This window comes from Thermobia domestica, chromosome 12 (genome assembly GCF_964235325.1).
Source record: "Thermobia domestica chromosome 12, izTheDome1.hap1.1, whole genome shotgun sequence".
Taxonomy (NCBI): Eukaryota; Metazoa; Arthropoda; class Insecta; order Zygentoma; family Lepismatidae; genus Thermobia; species Thermobia domestica.
Window position 1 is genome coordinate 145,914,568 of NC_137465.1, and position 25,860 is coordinate 145,940,427.

Genomic DNA, 25,860 nt, shown 5'->3' on the forward strand with positions numbered 1-25,860 from the left:
CTTTCGCAACAATAGCCATGTGCACTGAGATATTAATATTCAGTATGGGAGCTCAAAGAACACCGACTGATTGAAATCAATGTCTCCAACGATCTGACGCAGATAGACAGTTGAAACTGGTACATCATTTAATTTACAGATGACCCTATATGCTATGAACAGATACTTATAAGTGGCTCGATATTTCAGTCTTAGATTGGAAACTTTTAGAAATACCCTCGCACATGTAGCGTTATAAGAAAAGAGAGAAGCTGCCAGCGAATAAACACAAATATATATATTACATTACAAGTACAAATTACATCCTCATTCACGGAGTTGGATGAAGAAAGGTAAATTAGTGTGAGTTAAAGCAATCATAGGGCTAAAGACTTAAATTTACTACCTCAGAAAAGAGTTTTAAACTGAAAAAATCAGATTAAAACATTCAAGAAGGTAGTATAAATGCACATGCACCACTTACAAAATACCTTTTAGAAAGAGTGCGACTGACAAAACATTAACCTGGAGCCCCAATTTCATCTCTCCATGAATTTGCCCGAACTTTACTGCAAGCGATAGCTTCCGATGCGTAGAACACGCCTGTGAAGAAAGCAGAGTGGTCAGATGCACCGTTAATGCGATATCGCGTTCCAAATGTGTGGGGTGCCACGAGATGGCGCCTGTATCAAGGCGCAGCCGCGAGATCGCCTCTTCAATCCCCGAAGGTATTTGTATAAAGTGTGAAGCTAACGTGTTATAGTGGTCACATACATAACTTCGTATCGCATTAAACTAGTTGATCAAGCTCGTTGTTTCTATCTTGGCGTTCAGATTGATTACAGCGACTTCGGCGTTGCAAAGCCCATTCTGGTTAAGGCAAAAATGAAGTTGAGATATCGCAATCGAACCGAGATATTTGTGCTGACGGACAAGGCGAAGGCAGGTACTGTTTTTTTTTTTTTTTTTTTTTTTTTTTTTTTTTTTTTTTAGGAGGAAGAGATGGTAAGGTTTCTTTAATATGATTGTGGTCTTCAGTAAATAAATTTTATAGATTTTGTCCTCCTGCCTCTCAGAGGGTTACGCTCTCTCTTTGGCATGTGATTCGTTTATACAAAATACTTGTCAGAAATGGTAAGGGATGGGTTAAGAGATATCCTTTATTAGCAGCTGGAATGGAAAAGACTATGAAGAGGGTTGTGGAATCATCATCATTTAATTTTGTCATCATACTACATTTATTTTTATTTTTGTTGATAAATATATAATATATAGTGCTACAATAACTCTAACATTGCATAATTACCTTTTACAAAGAGAGAAAAGATTAAAGAAGTGCGAAAAAATCACACATATAACTAATCATCGGTGCAAGATAATCAAAGGTGTAGAATAGGTGCAGAATGTGGCCAGTGATATTGTGAAAAGGTAAAGATGATAAATGAGATGAAGTGCCAGCACGTCAGTAACATAAATGTGTTAATAAGACAGATGCAGGGTTATATCTTCTGTCCCGGGGCGTCTCGGGACTAATGAACATAGGGGGAAGCCCTTGTTAATGGTGAGGATATCTGTGCAATAATGGAAAAAGATAAGGAATATGATCGGCAATGAAATAAATGTCGTAGATTTCTCGTTCGTCCGGTGTCAGGTGTGTGCTGTTGAGATAGAGAGATATAAATATATTTAATGGTGAAAGTTTACTACTGTACGTCCGAGTCTAGAGCACATACAGTAGGATGTTGTTCACACGTAGACACCATTATTTGGTACTTCTCTTACGGCCACAACCATGAGTTTGTTGTGCCCGGTCATCAATCGTCCAACGTTTCTCTTTGTATTGAAAATGCTTCCAATGATGAGGGTGTTTCTGATTGAGTTTCATAAATTAAAGTGCTACGTTGGTATTAACCTCGATGCTGGCGCCATCTCATGGCATCAAACACCTGTGGAACGCGATTTCTCAGGAACGGTGCATCTGTCCAATCTGATTCCTTCACAGGCGTGTTATACGCATTGGAAGCTATCGATTGGAATCTCGTTCGGGTAAATTTATGCAGAGATGAAATTTTGGCTAAACTTCGCCGCACTCTTTACGTATATATCAATGAATAAGAAATAGGATCTAATAAAAAAAAAAGATAATTGTAACAGAAACCTGTAGTCAGTTATAGATGTTAATATTTTCTATTGAAAATTTAAATAAAAGTAGTAACTCTGGCCTACTATACTCAAAAACGATATAGCTACTTATTACCTACTGAAGCGAGTGAATTATATATATATATACATATATATATATATACATACATACATATATATATATATATATATATATATATATATATATATATATAGAGAGAGAGAGAGAGAGAGAGAGAGAGAGAGAGAGAGAGAGAGAGAAAGAGAGAGAGAGAGAGAAACGTAGCTAAAGATTTTGACGCCCGGGGCGAAGTATTGTAGAATTCGGTGCCACCTATACTCATCTCACCAACCACTTTATATACAGATGGTGATCAGAAAAATGGAAACACCTGTAGTTGGCAACACGTCAGATGTATGGGTTGGCAGTGGTGTCGTGGCGCCTGAAGCGCCGGATCGCTGGTGGTGGTGTGTTAGGTCGGTCTCCCTACTACGTCAGGCGCAGTGGAACAGCAGTGTTCAGTGGCTGCAGCAGACGGAGGTAGTGTAAAATGGGAGACCTCTCAGATTTTCAAAGAGCGCAAATTGTTGGTGCACGGTTATGTGGAGTGAGTGTGACGGCTGTGGCTACTGTGTTAGGTGTGTCGCATGGGACTATGTCGAAGGTGATGACGGCCTACACAACACACGGGAAAACCACATCGGGGAAGCGGAACAGTGGGCGGAAGAAAATCATGAGTGACAGGTCACGCCGGGTATTAAAGCGCATTGTGACGCAGATCCGTCGTGCCACTGCGGAGCAAGTGACGGAGGAACTCAATCAGCACCTCCCCCACCCTGTTTCGACAATCACAGTTCGCCGCGAATCACATCACATGAACTTACGGGGTCGTGTTGCACGGGCCAAACCGCTCATCAGGGACCATAACGCTTTCGCATGCCGCAAATGGTGCCGCGACCATGCAACTTGGACCATTGTGGACTGGAAACTTGTGATATGGTCGGATGAGTCATCCTTCACCCTATTCCCAACCACGGGCCGTATTTATGTGTGGAGAACGCCCAAAGAAGATTATGATCTGCAGTGTCTCCGCCCAACTGTGAAACATGGCGGCGGCTCGGTGATAGTGTGGGCCGCCATATCATGGTTTTCATTAGGTCCTGTGGTCACACGTAGCGGACGAATCACTGCCAACGATTATGTCGCAATTTTGGGAGACCACTTGCATCCTATGGTCCGGATGTTGTTCCCGGACAATGACGCCATCTGGGGATGATAATGCACCCATTCGCACAGCTGGCGTTGTTGCAGCGTGGTTTGAGGAACATCGGGATGAAGTTCAACACCTCCCCTGGCCCGCCCAATCCCCAGATCTCAACATTATTGAACATCTCTGGTCTGTCTTGGAAACACGACTCCGGCGACGATTTCCACCTCCATCCTCTCTCACAGAACTGGCCGATGCCCTGCACGAGGAATGGTGTAAAATTCCACTTGCTACCATTCACGACCTCTATGCCTCTATCCCACGTCGCATCAAGGCTGTTCTGAAGGCAAAAGATGGCCCGACACCATATTAATCTGGTAAGTTGCAATTTCGTTCAGGTGTTTCCATTTTTCTGATCACCATCTGTATATATATATATATATATATATAAGATAAGGAGGTTTTGTTGTTATACTACGTTGAATTTTTGTCAAACTGCTTGGACAAACTATTGCAAGAGCCAAAAGCGATGATTATGTATTCGTTTACAAATAAGAGCTGTTTCCAAGAGACTTGTTTTGTTATTTTGGATTTTTTTGTTAAACTTGACAAAACTATCTTTCGTTGGTATACAGATTCACTTGGAGAACAGTTATGGAAATTTACAGTACAACTATTTACCAACGTTTCACACCAGAGATAAGAAATGATACTTCAATATATTAGAAACTATTTGCTTTTAAAATGTTTGAAATGAGGGACAGCATTAATTTTCAGGAATAATCGTAAAACTTTTGAAGTTTTATTCTATATGTAACTGCACAAATAGCGTTTTAATTTCGATTTTTTTACGGTAACAATATTTTAGAAATGTATCGGAAATTCTGAATTTTGAAAATTGCGAATTTCTGAACATTGACAGATGGAGCTGAAGAATATGTTTAATGTTTGCATTTAAAATCCAAAATATAGTTTGGCTACTATATATATATTTGAAATTACAACAATTAATATATTTCTTAATGAATGGAAGTTCTGAATTTAAAGTTACTTATTATTAATTAACATATTAAAATACAATAACACACGTACACACATACATTTACATAATGTGTGTATATGCTTTGTATGTATGTAGATAGATAAAAATATCACACAACTAAATACGAATGTACACACACACTCTTTCATTAAAAAATTCTGACGGTACAAGTAGTTGGAGAAATGATCCCAATAAATTCCTTAAGATTGGAAGCGCTTCATATATCAATGGAATTAAAAAATAAATCACTGGTTGTGATCAATTCTTGAAAGAGATGAATTTCGTTGGCTTAAGTACTGACCCCTTAAGCTCATACTCTACAATTGCTTCAAGCTCGAAAATATTATTATTGTTCATTCGGATAATGTGAGCTTGTGGAGCATACTGCCTTGTCTTTTGTTTTTCTTTCGATTCTTCCATTTCTCTGCACTTCCTCGTTGATCACTGGTTGGTTTGAAGTTTATCACATCATTTTAGTATTAAGGTTATACGAGATGTAAACCTAAAGCTTAACGTAGGATTCGAACCATTGTAGCTTATATCTAGAATCAAACCTGGTTGTTCCCAAACCACATACCTACCAAAGAGCTCTTCCCGTTTTCTATTTCTAGATATAGCATGATGCCTAAGCGGTAGAGTGCTCGCTCCCTTTTAGTGTGAGGAGACCCTAATTTTATTTCAGGCTACATCAGTTTGCGGCAGACAATGTCGTGTTCATGGGTTACTTCAAGGTTCTCCCATTTCCTTCCACATTATCAATCCAACAAATCTTTCACGATTTCACTCTTAATAAGTGTTGTCTTCGTTAGACTGGCGTAGGAGTAGTGTTGGTTATGAGATCTGAATTTTCATCTCGGAGCTCTTCTATAAGGGTAAACAAGAAAGTTCTGTCGCTTTTTCACCCACCACCTTCGAACATCGAGATGGCACCTAAGGCGTACCTGGAAGATCAAAAATAGTCCCCATCAGCATCGATAACCTTCTGCCAACGTTTTGGAAGGTCATGGATTCCATCGTGGTAGAGCTTGGTGGCCGTGAAGCTAAGAAGGTATCAAGTGGAATTTGTACCTCTACTAGGATTTTGAACATGTGCTCTCTAAGTTGATTGTCCAAGGAATGGAACTGATGAAAATCGGACAGTGCAATGTTCGGGAAGTGTGGTGGATGCAATAGTGTTTCTCATTCAAGACGTAAAATGGTGTCTCGGATCATCCTACCCACGTGGAACTTAGCGTTGTCCTGTGACAGGAAGACCCCTTTGCGATTCAGAAGTGCTGACTCCAGAGTTTTGAGTTTCTGTTGAACACGGCTCAACCGCTGACAGCACAGTTGCATTTGATGCTCTGACCAGCTGGCCGCAATTTCCGATGCACGATGTTGCGAGCAGTCCACCAAACACACAGGAGGACCTTCTTCTGGTGCAGCACTGGTTTCGGCTGTTTTGGAACCGGTTCACGGGATGCTAACCAATGATAACAGCACCGAGGAGCTTCGTACAGGACCCATTTCTCATCACATGTCAACACCCTGTCCAGAAATGGCTCCTTCTTCAGACCAGACAGCAAAGAAACACAGGTTTCTCCTCGCGTTGCCTTTTGGCCCAGAGCCAAATCATGAGGGACCCATCGACCAAACTTGACCATACCCACACCAGCAACTGACCTTCGCCTTATCTTCATTCACACTCAACTCACGGTGTGAGGGTCAATGGAGACACCAACCTCCACAAAAAGCGACAAAACTTTCTTGGTTACCTTTATAATAGACACACATAGGGTATACTTTTCGAGACGTGACTATACTTCTAAAACACTTTTTCAAAACGAGAAAGCCCAAAATTTGTTTAGTGGACAATACTACACAGGAGAGAGGGGTTCGATCTTCGGTGCTGGTTCGGATCCTACGCTAAGTTGTAGGTTCCAGTTTTATGAAGCTTTGGTGCTGGACTTGACCCTAAACTCAAAATCAAATCCAATACAGCATAGGACATAACCCTGGGACATATAACTGAATGATTTAACTTCATTCTCCCAGTCCTTTGATCACCAATTAGTAACATTTGTGTGCTTCCTTTAGCGTACAAGGAACCAATACAGAACAGAACACTGTCTTTCGTTGCATTTTTTGGTAAAACAAAGTAAGTATCTCATTGTTAGAAAGATGTAATCATTTCTTTTCTAAAAGATATGAGAATGGAAAAATGTTTTTTTTTCTTTTGCTTTCTTTTTATGGAACATGAAGAAATAAACGAGAAAATTGTTTCCATTTTTAGATGATTATATATATGGATCTTTTGAAAAAATATATCTTTGACGCACTTGTCAGTTGAGTGAAGATGACAGTTGAAATTCACATGTCAAACAAGTGCATTCACCTGATCACGTTCGTTCTTCATATTAAAGTCGAAACAAATAAAGAACAAGAATAGAGAAGAAAAGGTGAGTGGGAACAAAATATCTTTTTCCCTTTTTTTTATCTTTCTAGTCTGTTTATTTAACAAAGTAAATCAATAACATATTAGTGAATATTATTATATATAATATTTCAGTCTTTGAAAAGCATAAATTATCGATTGTCTTTTTTCTATACATCAATTTCTTAAATAAACAGTAGACAAGAAAAGACATCTTGGCCTAATAAATTATATGTTGGCAATAGAAAACGCTGTGTGAGGTAAACTTCGTGATACATTAAAACGATTCCTATTGGTTATTGATTTTAATATTTACATACGTCATAATTTTTCGCTTCCCTCACTGTTATCTGTAGACCAAAATGTTAATGTATTGATGTCTTTAGGAGCTTGTGTGTTCACTCTGTTACTTCTTATTTCTTAGAGTCGTCAAAAGCCGATATATATATATATATATATATATATATATATATATATATATATATATATATATACGACATGGGTGCGTCAAAAATGTATACACACTTAGAACTGTCAAAGAAAATTTATTTTCCAACCTACAGTCCAGTTTGAAAAATACCTGTAAGTGTTACATTTTAAAAAAAATCTCTCCAAGCAGGACATTTATTTCCTTACTTTTCTACTTCAATTTTCTGCTTAATGCAACATGACATAGATATAGGCACATAAATTTCGATGATGGCTAAAAGTACGCGAATGTTATTAAGATGACCTCAAGTCCCTAATGAATTTCGCATCACGATTGTCAGCCTCAAACATCTTGATTGCAGCACACCTGCGAAATTTCAATGCTCCCCCATCAGGAATCGAACCAGCGAGCCCGTGCAACAAAGGACCGTGCACTAACCATTAAACCAATGATGAGGGCGAAATCAATTACATGGTTTTGCAATATACTAAATATCATTTTGGTTAAACTTTACTACATTTCACTTAATTAATATCATATTCTATGGTATCTTAAGTTAAACTTATCTTTTTGACACTAATGTATTACCTCCTTCAGAGATACCCAATTTTCATGAAATGCGGCGTGACTTTCCTTAAGCGGAATGTACGTGTTTGGAGACAAACTCCACAGTCTTTGAACTTTAAGTACTGTAAACTTCATGTTCCTATGACATCAGAAATCGTTTAAAAATGTAGATAATACTATTATATCTAATTTGCAGATCTAATATAGCAAGCTACCCTTTCTCGTTTTTGATACTTCGTTCGATCATTTCATTCTTTCTGTAATGCTGTGATATATATTTGCTCTGTTGTCCCGAAAAGAGCACACTCATTATTTTGATCAGCGTTGTTGTTTGCCCAGCGTTCACAATTCACTATTTTCAGGTATTACTCTGTGTTAGTAATCTATATACCTAAGTAGAACAATTTTGTGTTAAATAAATTGATAGCTTACAGGTGTATTGGGGAAGGCAATAAGGGGAATGTTGCTAATATGCAAAAAAAAAAAAAAAAAAATAAAATAAATAAATAAATAAATAAATAAATAAAATAAAATAAGAAAATAAAAAAAAAACGAGGGTGGGTAACTTCTTTTCATAAATAGTCAACTGATTGTAAAATCAACGTATATGCATTTATCCAGAGGAAAATATTTCCTATGTGGATATAATAAACCTTAAAAAACTGAGAACTTTATCAAAATAAGCTGCAGTAAGGGTTTGTATAAAACCTATCTTTAGAACTCTTGCAAATCCTCGCCTTTAAGAATAAATGTTTGCATGGAAACGAATGAAAGTTTCAATGCGTTGATATGACAACGTTCAAAAACTACATTTTTGGGTTCAAAGATTCTACAAATTGTAGAGTATGATGCTGTTCTCTATTTCAATAGTAACGGCGTAGCAAGAATCGGTGTTCTCGAAATCATGAGAATTTGAAGCGGTGAATCACCAAGAAATCAAGAACAAACAAAAGAAGATGTAAGAAGGATGGAGAAGAACCAGCTAAATATCAAGAATATGGTTATAGTACCTTCTGAAAGTTCTGATTTGTGCCTATTCATGAAAACTGATTGTAAACATTAACCCTTTCCTTTCTCGAAAATACATTTTTGGATGTACACATACCATTTTCTCAGAAACCAAATTTTACAAAAAACTTCCTTACAGATACTTCTATTTCTGGACTAGAATCATAGTATAGTTGTTCTATTTATCTGTATTAGTCTTTAGTGTAGGTATAAAAACTCATGTATTAAAATTACTAAAAATTAAAAAAAATATATAATGGCTTAGTATATAACCTACAAAATATGATTCTAGTTCAGTAGAATCACGAGCAAGTGTAGAACGCGTGGTTAGAAACAACAGTCAGTGTTTAAGAGTTTCTAAGAGGAAAGTATACACACATTTAGAACTGTATTAAAATTCTAAACCCTTGCCATCTGCGTTATAGTCAAAGTAGAGAATAGAAAATATAAACAGTCATGTTGCACTTCTACGGACACCTTTCGATCAAAAACTGAGCTTCTGCACGAAAAAGCAAAGCGAAGGCGGCCAAATTCTCATACTTGGCAAAGGCATGGACATCCCGTCTTAATGTTTGCACTGACACTGAGTCGCATTAATTTGGACAGTCATGAGCAAAAAAGCTGAATTAAATCCAAATCTGATGGTGCGTTTCCTTTCGAGGTTTAAGGTTCACATTCATCACTTGGTCTATTGTAACTCCTTTGAACGGACATCGGAGGCAACGAACAAAATATGGAGTAGCGGATTCGGATTGATGATGCTTCTTACAAATGAAGCAGTGGCAATACTTGAACACGATCCACTGTTTCCGAAGCCGAGCTGTAGTTAGTTGGAGGACCATCATTTTGTTTATACAGGGTGTTTCAAAACAACACTGACAACGACTAGGAAGTGATTCCTGACACTAAGATAAGATAAAAAGTATAGATCAACTTGGAAGCACAAATGCTTTCTTTCGGAGTTGTAGGCTGCCAAACACAAGCAAAATGAACTTTAAAGGCCCCTAGGTCCAAAACTATGGGATCTACTGTAGTCAGATCAAGACTTCGCTTAGGAGCTAGTATATGTCCTATCCAAAAATACATGTTTCAGAATCCTAAGGTACTCAAGCAAAATTTTTATAGAGGGAGTTTGGCTATGGGCATATAATCTGAAGTACTCACCAACTACTTCTATAGAAATTGTTGCGGGAGTACCGCATGATTGTAAAACTAGGATATTTGAATAGGGAACATACTAGTTCCTCAGTGAAATCTTGACTCGGATACAGATAGGTCCCATAGTTTTGGAGCTATGAACCTTTAAAGTTCATTTTTTTCATGTTTTCGGCAGCCTATTACTCCAAAAGGAAGCATTTGTACACCCAAGTTGGTCTATACTTTCTGTTTTATCTTGCTGGCAGGAATCACCTCCCAAACTTTGTCGGTGTTGTTTTGAAACCTCGTGTATATGAGTTGAACTGCCAGTCCTCGTTGCTTGCTGCCCTCGTTTAATGTAGCAAGTCTTCCGTTTATAAGGATAACGCAAGTGGGATTAGATTGTAATGTTAGTTACGTATACTAATATTCCACACGATAACTATTAAATAAAAGCGAAATTTTGAATTATGCTTCTTGTAATGGATAGCTAGAGCGATTACTTCGATCGAGGTCGTTAGTAGAGTCAAATCCGTTAAATCTTCACGGGTAGCGGTGAATTTAACGGTGACTATCCGTGTTTTATTTTCTACTATTAAAACAAAGGTAGTAGAAGCTACAGTATGTATTGCGCCATTACATGACAGTAAATATTGTTTAATGGCTGACATCTACTGGATGAATCGAACCTTTTAGTGCGTGATTCTTTTTTGCTGTCAAGCATAGTTTGTTTTCCTTTTTTATAATTTATTCACAATGTTGTTAGAAGGAAGAGGAAAAAGGTCAATTTGAGAGTGGCACAAAATCTTCTGTTGATTAGAATGTTGAAAAGTTGCGTAGCTGTCTGTAAAGGGACTGTGTGAGGAATACGAGGAAGGACCCAAAAGAAACCGGACTTTCGTTCTAAAAAAATAATTTATTACATGTTTTACAAAATTCTTTCAGTCTCCTTCAAAGTACTCTCCATTAAATGCGATTCATTTCTCCCACCTTCTTTCCCACTGTTTGAAGCACCTCTGGAACTCTAGAAATTTTATATCGTCCAATGCGAAGTTCTTTTTACAGCCTCTACACCATCAACACATTTTCCTTTTAGATTTTGTTTAATTCTCGGAAAATGTCATCACATTGGTCAAAACGTTTGGATCACGTTCAATCTGATTTTTCAAGTCCTGGCTCAAATTCAGACGAATGATTTGATCCTGTGTGAGCAGGCGAGAAACAAACTTAGCGGCAACATATCTCATTTGCAAACCCTGACGTTGGCACGAGCTCCAACTCACTCCTGCCTGTTTTGAAATATCATCGATCATGTAACGACGATCCTCGCTGATTTTTTAGCAGATTTGTTCGATGTTTTTGCCGTTTCGAAATGATGAAGAGCACCCAGAACGAGCATAATCTTCAACACTCATCTCACCACACCTAAAGCGCCCAAACCACTCATAAAATTGTGTGCGGTTCATAGTATTCTTCTTGAAAGCCAGTTGAAGCATTTGGTAAGTTTTCGTTTTCGAGTTTCCAAGTAGGAAGCAAACATACTCCTTGTTCCTTTGAATCTGTCATAACGATTTCGCAAGCGGCAAACGAGAACAATTGAGAAAAACAATAATACGAACAAACATTAACCTCCTACGCAGACACCGCTTGGCCAACTGATCTAAGGTCTCTACTAGACCCACCTAGCAGGAGAGCTCTCTACTACACCTAGGAACGGCATCGCTCTTTCAGTCCGGTTTCTTTTGGGTTTCCCGTCGTATGTTGTCGAAAAAATCTGATGCCCATAAGGCGAAGTATAAGCTTACTGAATATTCTTTTATATATTCTGTTCAAAGCAAGTCTAGTTCTGTGGCGGCCTACAAGCATATAAAGTTTGGTACTACTATTATCACTGCATTATTTATCTTTTCTTGGTAGTGTGATATTAGATATTAGCCACTACAGATTTAGTGTCGAAAGTTACAGACAATCGGCAACGTCGGATACATAATTATCTGTATGGCCTACGGAACCCGGAGATGAAATCCCGCGTTCACAAAAGAACTCCATTGACGTCTGTCCTTAGCCAACTGGATCCAGTTTTTATTTTGTATTCCTATTTCTGCAACATCAATCTTAATATTGTTCTCCCATCTGTGCCTAGGTCTTCATAATGATACTCTTACGATTGGATTTCCTCGGATTAACGAATCCCCTTTTTCTTCGTTACAACGAGGAATATATGTATTAGTTAAGGCAGAAATCATTGAAGGGTAAATGGTAAAGTTCTCAATTTTAATTAAAATTCTTTGCTTGTTTCTCTTAACCACGGTACGACTATAGAACTGATCCGTTCAAATTCCTTCATTGAATATAACAGTTCTTACTTCCGATAACAAAATAATTAATTTCTACCATATTTCGAAACAAACTTTTGTTGTTACAGGCAGTTTTGATTTATCTTTTGGAAAAGTATATTTGTGGTTCAAAGAAACTGATATGACAGAAGGAAGTAAAACTTTTAGACAACATAAAAGGGACTGTCTTAATTCTTTTTTGCTTTGTTCTGTTTTTCCTTCTTAGAAGGTTTAAACAAAAGAAACAAGAGGCAGAAAGAGACTGAAGAAAACAGATGAATGAAGAACATGAGAGAGGAGGACGTGTGTTTAAGTAAAGAGTTCCCTGGAGACCCAAAAGTGTGGCTGGAAGAGAAATTATTCCGGAGTCATCCTGCAGGCAGCACAGAATCGGCTTCCACTTCTCTCCTTTCTATATTACACGAACAAAATTTAATTTTGGTGTGCAAAGTACCAGTTGCGCCGCTCTCGGCTATTTCGGGAACTAAGAAGTTGATCCGGACAAGTAAAAGAGTTCCTTGCTTCCTTCTATATATCCCACGAAAAGAGATGAGCGAAGAGAGCCTTCTTGAGTATATGTGTGTGCAGCGACTCCCGGGGGCCAGCAGCCGTTGAGGAAGAAGGACTTGTCAGGTGGGAGAAAGTAGCAAATACTAGTAACACAAGACGACGGAGAAAGAAATGGTGGGAAAGGGTGGCAAGGAATACGGAAAAGCATTTTCTCAATTTCACAACGAAATGGAACTACGATATTCCTTCGAGAAATTGTATTGGTGTCCAGGTGTTGCAAAGTGCTTACTAAGCCACCTTCTCTTCTCTTCCATGCAGGAAAAATAAAAAAATCCGTCCCGTATTTAATTTTTTTCTGCTTCCTTTCTTGTGCGTTTTCAATCAAACCGTTCATCTGCTCATGACATCGAGATAGCTATTGATGGCAAAGCGTTGTTATACTACGAAGATTGAGGGTAAATGCAATTTGAGGTGTTCTCTCTCAAAGAACGGCCCAGGTTGCTTTGATTTTTATTTGTTGTTTGAAGTTTAGCATTCTTCTTCACCACCAAATCTATATAGTGTAAAATTTCTCTGTAAAATTACACGGAAATACTGACAAGAAAAAACTGTTACTACATTGTTGTAAAATTGAAATTAGATGTTGTGGTTTTACGCCCTACGAATAAGCCCTGTAGACTAAAGGAGACAAACTGTGAATAAGAATGTGGGAGGAAATGGAAGAAACTCGAGAAATCCTACAGATACGACGCTCTCTACCACAAAATTATATGAGGTGGGATTGAATCTCCTTACATCAGAGAGTAATATTACTAAGCCTCTGATTCCTTGATATGATAAGGATAATGATTAACAAGAGTCATTCTTGTTTCACTATAAACTCAGTTTTTTCTGGATTGTAATTTATCAATGGTTAGAAGACATTTTGACAAATATATGTAGGTAAATTACAATTCCATTAAAACTGTAAAAGAAAAAAAAAACACTGATTCAAGATATATTGGGCTCGGTGCGGGCGAGCATTTAATATCATAGCGAAGGTATGTAAATGATTTCTATTGTGGGATGTGGTCTAGTAGCTTTTTCCTTGGGCGAGTAAAATTTTGTTGCTTATTTGCTTGCTTATAGAATCAGAACTATTTATGCTAGTACTGAGAATTGAAGACGGAACACCTATAAATAACGGTTACTTTAAGAAAAATGAGAGTTTGTGATATCTATATAACGTCAAATTTAACAATCACTCAATTCATTATGGTAAACAACATCTGAAGATACAATGGTTTGAAATGTTATTTCAAAATGTATCATTTTCCGACAGTAATTTTCAAGTGCCAGACTGCTGTAAAACTAAAGTTTTGAAGCTTACTCTTGGATTTTTTTACTACTCCGAACTTTTCAAGGAAAGGCAAAGAATTTACAGAGGCACAGGATCATTCACATATTTCAGTAAACTTTCAGTGTTGTCGCATCAACAGGATAATTGATAGAAAGAATCATTGCAACGTAAAATAGCCCCATTGATTTACAAGCCCTTTTGCCAGACGATGCCTGAACTGAAAATGGTGAATTTGATTCCGCTGTCCTCTCACGAGAGCGTACTTCGAAGAAATGCGATCACTTGATGTGTGTGTGTGTTTTTTTAACGTGTTAGTTCCTCTCGAAGATAACTTCAAACGAAAAATGGTCTCTGTATTAAATTATCACCTTCAGTTTTAAAAACAAAATATCCTCACATGTTACTCCACTTCCATCTTACAGTACTTTACAACTCAAATTCATCTAAAGGCTATAGTTAGGGTTCTGCGTTATTTCGATATTTTCAAATATCAAAATAAAAATATTACTGATCGGTACATTGATTTTTCGTATTTTCACTTTGAGACCCGGGTTCGATCCTCGGTGGGAGTTCATGTGGTTCGGATTCCACATTAATCAGTAGATCCACGTCTCATATAGCCTCGCTGCTGAACGGGACGTTAAACACAAAATCAACAACATTTGTTTTATACTTATTGATTTTTATTTTGAATATTTTAATATTTCCAATATTTTAAAATTATTTCTATACTTTTGATATATGGAAATGCTATAAATATTGAATATCAATGAAAGTTCGATAGTTTATTGATACCCACTTTCGATATTTAAATCCGGATATCTGGCAGCACGAAGTGCACTTTAGATATTACGTCAATGACAGGGAATATATACAGGGTAGAAACAAAGTACAAGTAAAAAAATGAAGCTAATGTTTCACATTAAAACATTAATTTAAAACATGGACAGTTAAACGTTTCATTTAAGATTTGTTAAATACCTGCACCATTTTGATGCTTTAAAAAGTGGTGCTGATTTCTGTTGCTTAGAGGGGCATTCGGGTTTGTGAAATTTAAACTAACAAGACATCAATGAGAATTTTAATATAAATATATCGGCGCAAGCAACCTTCGCAGGAGGGGTTCTGGCTACTTCTCCGCCCAGGATGAGCGCCCACGTTTTCAACATTGATCCCGAAAAATATTATTTTCGTTCTTTTTGAAATCATCGGAGATTGTAATAATTTGGTTTACATCTACCCCAAAGCTTATTTAAATGATCGTTGCACACGGAGACTGAATTTCCGTTATTATAAAATTTAACATGGTATTGACTACGGAATCAGAACGCTCATAACCAGGGGCGTCATTTGGGGCTCCAGGAGAGGGCAATTTCCCTCCCTGAGTTTGGCATTTGTATCCATTTTATTCCACAAGTTAATAATATACCAATGAAATGCCTGAAAATCTACTGACATCTTGGATTTTACTTCCCACTCAAGGCTAAATTTGAAATGATGCTGCTGCCCAAAAATCAAACAGCTTGGAGTCCGAACGAAATTTCAAGCAGATTTTGCTCCGGAATCCGAAGGACCGGCTAGTTATATGTGTGTGTATGTTTGTACGTACGTTTTTCCAAATGCTAATTAACTGTTGTTATCATAGAAGGTAGCTCGTCTTCCAAGCAATAATCTCTCTTATCCTCTGCCGCCTCCAGCTTCGACATACGTCATCATCTTTCCTTTCAAGTCTCACACAATTTTTATATACTTAAATTTTATTAATTTGCATTTTTATTGAAATATTATCATCATTTGATAAATGTTATCTTAAAATCCAGTGTATTTACTGTTAACACCATTTTGTAACTTTGGTTGAGTTAGAGTTTTGTTAGAGTTTTGGTTGAAACTCGAACATGGTTCTGGAATAGAATCCCGTTTCTATTATTTTAAATGGAAAATCCAAAGTTCTGGTTGGAACTCTAATGAGTTCTAAAACGGATTTAGTTCGGACTTCAAGGCATCCATGTACACTGCCAATAATTAACTGTGATTTACAAACATTAAATAAATAGGATTATAAGAGTATTGTAATTTAGTTTTTACAAAGTAAGACACATTTAATCAATTTGAAGACGAAACCAGTAAAATCAGACTGTTACCCTTTGGGTCATTAAAATAAACTAACTACTAGTGTCACAGTCAAGAGATTTTTTTTTGTTACTGTGTACACATTGTAAGAATCAAAGTTCAGATTTTTAACGACTCAAAGTGGAAGTTCTCCTGCCGCCGTCTGCACATCAACAGTTTTCCACACATTAGATTTACTAATAACCGGATATTTTCTCAAGTAATATTGAAACCGGAAATGGTAGTAGATTTATACTCCTTTTCGCTATCTATTACCGTTATAGTGATCAACATTATACCGGAAATGGTTGACCTCAGCCCCTCAGCCAGAGAGTTAACAAAGGAGACAGCAGTTATTCCTGGAACGTTAAATCGATTCCAAGAAAACCGCTTCTTCTCGTTATCTCGTATTGTTGTTGTTGAATGTAAATCAGTATTGAAACCGGAAGTTGGAATGTATTTTTACCACTTCCTTTTTTTTTTTTTTTTTTTTTTTTTTTTTTTTTTTTTTTTTTTTTTAGAGTTGAGCATGGAGATAAAATGTATTTATCCTTGAAATGCTTAATAGATTGCAGGAAACCGCTTCTAACTCTCCATTACTGTTCCTTGTTTTGAACTGTTCAACGTTAAAACTGAAAATTAACCTCAATAAGGATTCGAATGTGGTACCTACCGGTCCCTACAGCACAGCTTCTAACTATTCGTCTACGTATTGTTTGATGTCGATAAATAATGTTTTATACAAACAAAATCTAACTATTTTTGTTCTTTCTCGCGTTCGAATGTTTAACTTTGCGTTCCATGGTCTGTGTTTTAGGCTTAAAGAAGTGATGATAAATACATGATGATAATGAAACGTTTGGTGAAAGGGCAGTGGAAAATATCATCGTCCTGAGTGGTATTAGAAATCTTGATCAACCAGTTTTACGATTGTCTGGTAAGCATTCTCTAGACACCTTCACCACGCAAGAAGGGCGATACAATACAGCTTAATACCTACAGAGAACTGAGTAATATGGTCTACACTGCACACAAAATTACACGTAGACATCAATCAATATTAGATCAACCGTGAAGTATCAAGTTTTAATCCTCTGATAAGTGGTCTTTATTGAGGGTTTTCCAGAGTTTCCTCTGCATCTGTAGTATCTGTACTTCCAATTCTCAATTTATCTCTTGAAGACACAGTGGTTCAGCGGTAAACCATTCACACTTCTGGTGCGAGGAGCCCTGGTTCGATTTCAGGCTATGTGAGTTTGTGATGGAGAGCATATCCTTGAGTTTTCTCGGGGTTCTCCCACCCCGTGATTTCCCCAATTCGTTCATAATCATTCACTTTCATCAATCGTCTGTCTCAAATGGATAACCGTCGTAAGCCCAATAAGTATCTATAACGTATTGGCTCTATGTAGTAAACAGTGTTGTTACTGCCACTAGAGTCATTGAGTGGTACATACAATTTGATCTTATTGATCAAAATTGCTCAAAATTGATCTTAACAAATTATTAAATGTTTCATGATTTTTAAATTCTTAAATTTCGCGATACGCTTTAGGGCTGCGCGATATACCAGTTTGGAATTGCTGCCTTATTGTGATAATATCTATAATTTCTTCTGGAACATACAGAAAAAAAAATTGTTTTTCATATTTTTGTTATATTTGTTGCTTTTTCATAAAAGATGGTTCGTGCTCCTAACTCTATCTAACAGACTGTGAGTAAAGTGATACTGAAAGAAAAATAGATATTTCTGTGAAGAAGAGAAGATATTAGAAATTTTATTATCCCTACAAATCAAAAATTTTAAAAAAATACAACCTATTGGAAAGGAAAAATATATTGCAGTAGTGTTCAATTTCGCAGTCGCTAGAATAAAAGCTATTCCTTTCTCTCGGCGTAAGTTTACAATTTTCTTTTTTTCTTTTTTTTCGGTAAAGGAAAACAACATGGTAACTTTCGTTGTTTGTTTCCGTAAATTGTCACACGAGAGTCTGACTGTCGATCGATATACAAAGCCTACTTCCTTCCCCATGACGATCAAATTCCACATGTTTTAGTTGAACAAATAGTACAGTAGATGATGTACTGTAGTTGACTCTTTTATAAGAGTAGATAGATAGATAAAGAAAGGAGCAAAGTAAATTGATAAAGGAGCAACAACTATATGCGACAACTGCAAAAAATAAATAAAGAAAAGAAAAGACACAGACGTACTGTATTCAGAAAATTAAAGAAGAAGAAACATTCGATGAAACAAAAACGTAAAATCCTAAAATAGGTAGACAAAATCAACTTACAAAACATTATTCTCAGAAAGATGATTTGAAATGTTGTACGATAATAAATGGCTTATTAGATTAAATGTCAATATACCTACTGTAGGTTCTATTTATCTTTTGGAAATTGGACATTTTAAAGCAATAATCTCGAGAGAAGCGCAACAGCACTGACAAAATATTAAAAAAGGTGACTGTCAACAATAGATGCTTTGAATAAGAATAGATGCTTTGAATAAGAATAACTTCATTTACGAAAAACAGTATCATGCAGGCACTTAAAAATTACACACCAAACTCCCCAGTTACATACCTCACAAATTGGCTAAAGTCTACGACACCAGCGTTTTAAGCACTCGTGGTCTTTGGGATACCATCGAGTTCCGTTCCTCTATTTGATATTATATATATATATATATATATATATATATATATCAAGTTACACACACACTCAGTCCTCCGTGTTATGAATTTCCCTTTCACGAATATTGGAAGCAACAGACACAATCTGGATCAGCTGGTTCAGTTTAGTTGTCCTGATTTTAAACCAAAAATGTTATTTTTTTATTGTGTTTTAGTAACTAGGTTTCTAGCCTGTGACATTGGATAGTGTACTTGACTATGAGTGCGTACCGTATTATTCATTTTCCTTTCGTATAATTGTCGATATTAGCCACATAGCAGATTTAGCGTCAGCACTTACTGTCTGACAAACAGCAACATTGGACTATGATTGTTTTTAGCTATTAGAACGAGGAATGATCTAGTTTTAACTTGGTGGACTCAATTTCTTATATCATATTGAAAATGAATTAAATGAAAGGCACTGCAGTAAACTTTCTAGCTTCATTATTTTTTTTAAAAAAAAATGATGTTATGCTCCAGTTATTAATCAAACATTTTCTCGTGAAATATTCTAAAGAAATTATAAATTAGTTTTGAAATCTTTGGACCGAAGCAAAATCATACTTAAAAGTAAAATACACCTTCTAGATATTTTTTATAATAAATGACTTATGCCATATATTAAAGTTATTAATAAAGTATTTGCTTATAAAATATCAACAAAATCACGTGTGTGTTACTTTACAATATTGTAAAAAAAAAAAAAAAAAAAAAACTTCAAGAATACACTACTCCTTATGGATATTTTCATGGAAGTGATTTTTGCCACATTGTTAATTAAATATTTTTTAAATGAAATATTAACATAATCGCTTGAATTGTTTCTAAAAATATCGTCCAAAAATAAGCTCAGGAGCCAACTTTGTGGATTTTCACAGGATAAATGGTCATATTTCCACGTTATTATATATATATATATATATATATATATATATATATATATATATATATATATATATATATATATATATATATATATATATATATATATTCATTTCTGAAATATGGACAAAATCGCCTGGGTCGATTTTGAGAAAATCGTCCGAAAGAAACTTACTCCAAAGAATAAACTACTTCTTGTAGATTTTTTAAAGAACAAATGAGTTTGCCATTTGTCAGGTCATTAATAAAATATGAACATATCACGAGTTGTTTTGGAAAAAAATCGATCTAAAAAAACCCACTACTAGGAATAGACTATCCCTTGTAGATTTTTCCCATCGACCGAGTTATTGACTACCTTTATTTCCTTTTATTTTTTTCCTCCTTCAGTAAAGCACCCTTACTTTAGGGGATGGAAAGCAAATTCGAGGAATCTCTCTAGAGAAGTTAACATATTTAAAATTTAGCAAGGATACGTTGAATGGCATGCCTGTAGAAGACTGTATTGAGATGAAACTTATCACATCGGACTCAGAATCCATTTTGTCTCCAAATAGGATCCATGAAATGTGCAAATCTATAAAAATCCTAAATTCGATTTTTTGCACGATTACTGTAGGCTACTTCCTTCTCTTCTACCGTCGCTCGAAAATAAAAATAACAAAAGTGTTATATTTATAGAAAGAAATAATTTCTTGACAATGGAGTTAAATTTTACAATTTTACTAGCATTTAACAAAAAGAACTACAAAAAAAAAAAAGTGGAAAAGTAAGTAAGAAAGATACCAATTCAAAAAAAGAAAAAGGATGAGAACAATGTATCGCAACATATGGTTTTCATTTAACAAAATGAAAGGGAATTCAATATGATGGATTTCAAGATGGATCACATGCCTTAAAAGTTCCCCACCCCACCTGTACTACTAATCTATAGTTTTACTTTTACAACTTTTCAGAATCCCTGTCCTTTATTTGGGTGTTTCCACACTTTGGTACCACCCTGTATTTTACAAAAGAATATCATAGCATTTTTATTTACATCTTCTAGTGAAGGGGTTAAATAAGTCCTTATATTTGATTGGCTTCAACTGCAAGAGAGCGAATTATGTGACAAACATTAATGACCGCATACCAAATTGTGTTGCAATCGAATAATATTTGCGGAAGTTATCATAGAATATATATATATATATATATTTTTTTTTTTTAAATCGGGATGAGGAAGATTTATTTTCTCGTTTTCGATATATTTTAAATCCAAGTATAGTGAGAATTGTTATGAAGCCTCAAAAAGTATACGCCATATTCAACGAAAATCTAATATTTTAACAAAAGATACCTTGGGCATATTTTATAATCTGAGGGGGCAGGGGAATAATCCATACTATATTAGGGGACAACACTTATGGCTTATTCTTGAATGATTTTAATCCCAAGCACTGGAGATTACAGTAAAACGAGTCAAAGAAACTGTACGTCATAATGTATAAGAACGTAATGAAGTTTAGAAAATTTATCGTGAGAGACTAAAAGAAATTAGGGGATAGCAGATTAGGAAAGTAAATTCACATTTTTATTACTTAGTGCTTCTGTTTCCCTGGAGCATCAAAGAAAATGAACCACATGTTGCTCAAAAATTTAACATTTTCCAAGGAAAATTCTCGTGGAAGATATTTTAGAAATTTAGGGAGGGGGAAATTTACACTTTCGTTCTTGTTAGATTTTAATTCCAAGTTGAGGGGATATTCCTAATGCCACTAAGTTTTCTCATAAACGATTTTTTTTTTTTTTTTTTTTTTTTTTTTTTTTTTTTTTTTTTACAAAATTAGACCCTATTACATATGCATGTGTAAACTTGCAACATGGGGTGGATTTAATACCCTTTTACTTTTCTCATACTTGACAGATTATTTCTGCAAGTGGAAGGAAGATGCATACCAAGTATCATCAAAACCTGATAATATTTACGAGACTTATCGTGAAATTGACAGACAAACAGATCGACAGAAAAAAAATACCGGTTGAGTCCAATGAGTCCAATGGTAGAAGTTTCGGTAGTGCTACTCCAATAAGGATTTAAAGGTAAACGTAGATGCAAGATATTCATAGATAGGACCAGACTTAATTCTTTTCCGCTTATTCACAAAAAGCCCTGACCTTCAGAACAATATTTTTGGCTTTTCTCTAAATTACGGTCAGTTTCAGAGAAATATTTTGATATTATTGTTTAAATATCTGTTTGACATAAGCCATACATGCCAACCTTGTTTCAACATAGATGTGCTTTCTTTCTTTTTCCCTTGAGAAAACATTTTGTGCCGAGTTGGAGTTAAAAATAAACCTTCCTCTTTCTTTAACGCCGGAAAACTTTACTTTTCGACGATCGTGTTTCTCTTCAGTATTATAGAAGTACATTTTTCTTTGTTGTTCACTTCTCCTTTCTAACTTTCTCGAAATGTAAGAACCAATGATATTCATGATTACTATTATTCAAACACTAACGGTCATGGACTGCTGATATGATTTATAAATACAATTACACAGTCACAGAGGACAAACAAAATTCAAACACATTCCTACAGTGAGTCAGTCATACACTGGATTCTATTCCAAAGTTTAAAAAAATAACGCTCACTCACTGACTCATTCACTCAAAATGCTTATGAATTGAGGGCACGTGAATAAGTATTTTGAGAAGCACTCTAATGATTAACTGGATTATTTTATTACCCTCCCTTTCACTCTATAAACTCTACTAAGTTAATGTAATAATTGTATCACTAGGGTATATTTTTATGATCTTTACGTCTATTGAAAACCATTTATATGATTGAATATGACACCCATATAAGCAGTTTTTCGAAACCAAACCTTTGGGAAAAAACGTCAAAATTTTAATCCCTTATAAAACTGTATCTACAACTTTGTTGCTTATTTTAAATACATCATATTATGGCGATAGTATTCAATACTAGGATACTTTCGATAAGCATTTTCATGTCAGTCTCACTCACTCGTATTACTAAACTACAAAATATTTACGATCAGTCGTTCTTTGAGAAACAGTGTTCCGACGGGGCACACGTAGTATTCCGGGGGGCACTGCTTGTACTGTTTTATTTATTATTATATTATAGACGTATTATTTTGGTCTCGTTCGGGGGGGGGGGCACTCTCAGAGCTCCGGAGGAGCAGTGCCCCAAAACATGTCTGGAAGAAACACTGGTTACAATGCTAGATGGGGGGCAAGGGAAGCGATCGGCTCTCCAGTGACATCGCCCGCCTTCTCGCGCCTGACATGATGAATTGTAATGAGGGTCAAATGTAATATAAAACCATTATTTTCGATATACAATAAAAAGATACTTTCCAAAACAAATTTCTGCCCCTGCACCCTTCAAGAAAGGCAGCGTCGTCATTGCTGCCGAATCGACATACAGTAAAAACGTCAAAATATAAATGCAATTAAGCACTAAAAATTGCGAAACTAACTAACAAACTCTACAATCTATGGAACCCGGAGTTTAAATACTGAGTTCACAAAAGATCTCCACTGACTTCTATCCTTAGCTAACTGGATTCAGTTTCTACTTTATATTCCTATTTCTGCGAGATCATCTTAATATTGTCCTCCCATCCGCGTCTAGGTCTTCCTCACGGTCATTTTCTGGTTAGATTTCCAGTTAATACTTTGAAAGCGTTCCTACTTTCTTCTATTCTGGCTATGTGATTTACTCATCTGACCCTTCTAGATTTGATGAGTCTAATAATGTTGGGTAAACAGTATAAATAACATAGTTAATCGTTATGAAGTTTCCGCCATTCCCCATTCCTGTTTCTCTTCGGTCCAAACATTAGTCACAGGATCTTGTTTTCAAATACTTTCAATGTATGTTGTTCTCTCAGAGTAAGCGACCACTTTTCGCAACCATACAGAACAACAGGCATGAAAAATTGCGAAAACATGCACTAAAATGAGCGGCCCAGAGGACGACAAAGGTAAGTGCCATTTTCGGAGAAATTAAGTTATTAACTGCAATGGCTAGGAATCGGACCACAGAACAGTATGCAGGTAGTTCACATACTCTTAAATATCGTCGCATGAGAACCAGAGAAATGTAACTCCAAAAATGCGGTTTTCGTTTTCTTCATGTTGGGACATAATTTTGAAAGTCCCACTTGGTGTAAACGGAACGTAACACCATCTGTTCTCCTTGTCGATCATCTGTTGTAATGTAGCTCAATTACCATCTTATTAAAAACACGTCTTTCTAAGAAAATAATATTTTTGTCCTTTCGCCTGTAAACCTACGAAAATGGAGTTACGTTCCTCGGGTTCTCATTTGAGATATATACCTGCAGATGGCATTAAAAGCTTTTTGTTAATTATTATGTGCCATTCAATTGCATTGCATGCGAATGTTCAACTTTCTCTCTTTCTTTCTTTCGTGAACAGAGCTTGTGATGTTATACACGTGAAACCACTCTACATCTTTGTAGTGTTGCTGAGCTAAGTTTGCCAGCAGACGTCAAACGACCATTTCACTTGCACCAATTTAATACAGGTGACTGGATCTCTAAAGATGTATAAATTCTTAAACAAATCTGTTTACACACATCTCGTATAGTGTTTTCCATTCATTTTTCGTGACTAACGTCCATGTTTGTGGTTTGAGAAAAATCAAGACCACAATATTATTGAGTATATATATTCTTTTCAAGTAAGGTGTTTTGCCTTGTAACTCAAAAAGTTAAATTCTTGATAGAAGTAAATGAGAAAATAAATATACAGTTGTTTCAAAACAACACCGACAACGTTTGGGAGGTGATTCCTGACACCATAAAAGAATAAAGTACAGACCAACTGGGTACACAAATTCTTGCTTTCGGAGTTATAGGCTGCCGGAAACATGAAAAAAAGAATTTTAAAGATCCATAGCTCCAATACTGTGGGACCTATCCGTGGTCGAGTCAAGACTTTATTTAGGCACTAGTACGTACCCTATCCAAATATTCATGTTTCCGATTCCTGTGATACTTCCGTATCAATTTTTATTGAGGTAGTTGGTGAGTACTTTAAATTATATGCCCGTAGCCAAACTGCCTCTATAAAAATTGTTGCGAGAGTACTTAGAATTCTGAAACATGTATTTTTGGATAGCGGACATATTAGTTCATGAGTGAAGTCTTGATCCGACTACGGTAGGTCACACAGTTTTGGAGTTATGAACCTTTAAAGTTCTTGTTTTTTTCGTGTTTTCGGCAGCCTATACCTCCAAAAAGAAGCACTTGTGACCCAAGTTGGTCTATATATTTTTTTTTTTTGTCATAACTTGATGTCAGGAATTACCTCCCAAACGTGGGCGATGTTTTGAAACACCCTGTATAGCGTTAATTTATGCTTAACAAATTAAGGCTCTTCAACCATTTTTTTACATTACACCTAGAGATATTTCACTTTAAACAAAACAAATGGACGACGATATTTCCCCGAATTTCTTTATTTTCTGTTTAATGAACACATAAAATTGATGTTAATTTAAAAAGTTTAAGTTACTCTACCTTAAACTCTGGAAACTCAATAACTCGTCGGTTGATCCTGAAACGAAAGACGAAAGAAAACAATAAGATACTTCATAAGTATTCCTTCCAAGTATAATAACACAGAGACTGATTTTCTTGTTGGCGTGCAGTTTCTATATTCTAGTGTATAAGTCAATCTAAAAGTTATTATTCAAAGTTATTCTTTTCCTTTTCTTTACCATTCCCTTTTCCAAACGGTTGATTAACTTACCAGAAAGACAAAATATAACTAGAAAGACAGACTAGTTTATAATTTACAAAAGTTTCTCCAGTCAATCGATTTGACTTTGTCTCAAGAAATATTACATGTAAGCTAGAAAAATATCGGGACTTTGAAAACACGAAGATTTATATAAAACTCTCCATTTGTTTCGTAAGTCCTGATTGGTTTCTGGTGGAGATGTATTGTTATTGTATATATTTGAATGCGACAAATCGGACAAGTTTCAGTCAAATAAATATTTTTTTGTTACAATATAATTGAGAATATGCAC

The 25,860-nt window shown here is 35.8% G+C and overlaps 1 protein-coding gene across 1 annotated transcript in view; it reads right to left on the minus strand.

Annotated features, from left to right (window-relative positions):
- The window catches only part of LOC145666712 (putative G-protein coupled receptor No9), a 601,808-nt gene extending 576,424 nt beyond the window's left edge, over positions 1–25,384 (minus strand). The window contains exon 1 of the mRNA XM_081734226.1: positions 25,346–25,384. The gene's annotated coding sequence lies outside the window, so the exon portion shown is untranslated. The remainder of the gene's footprint in view (positions 1–25,345) is intronic.
- Between the last annotated feature and the right edge of the window lie 476 nt (positions 25,385–25,860).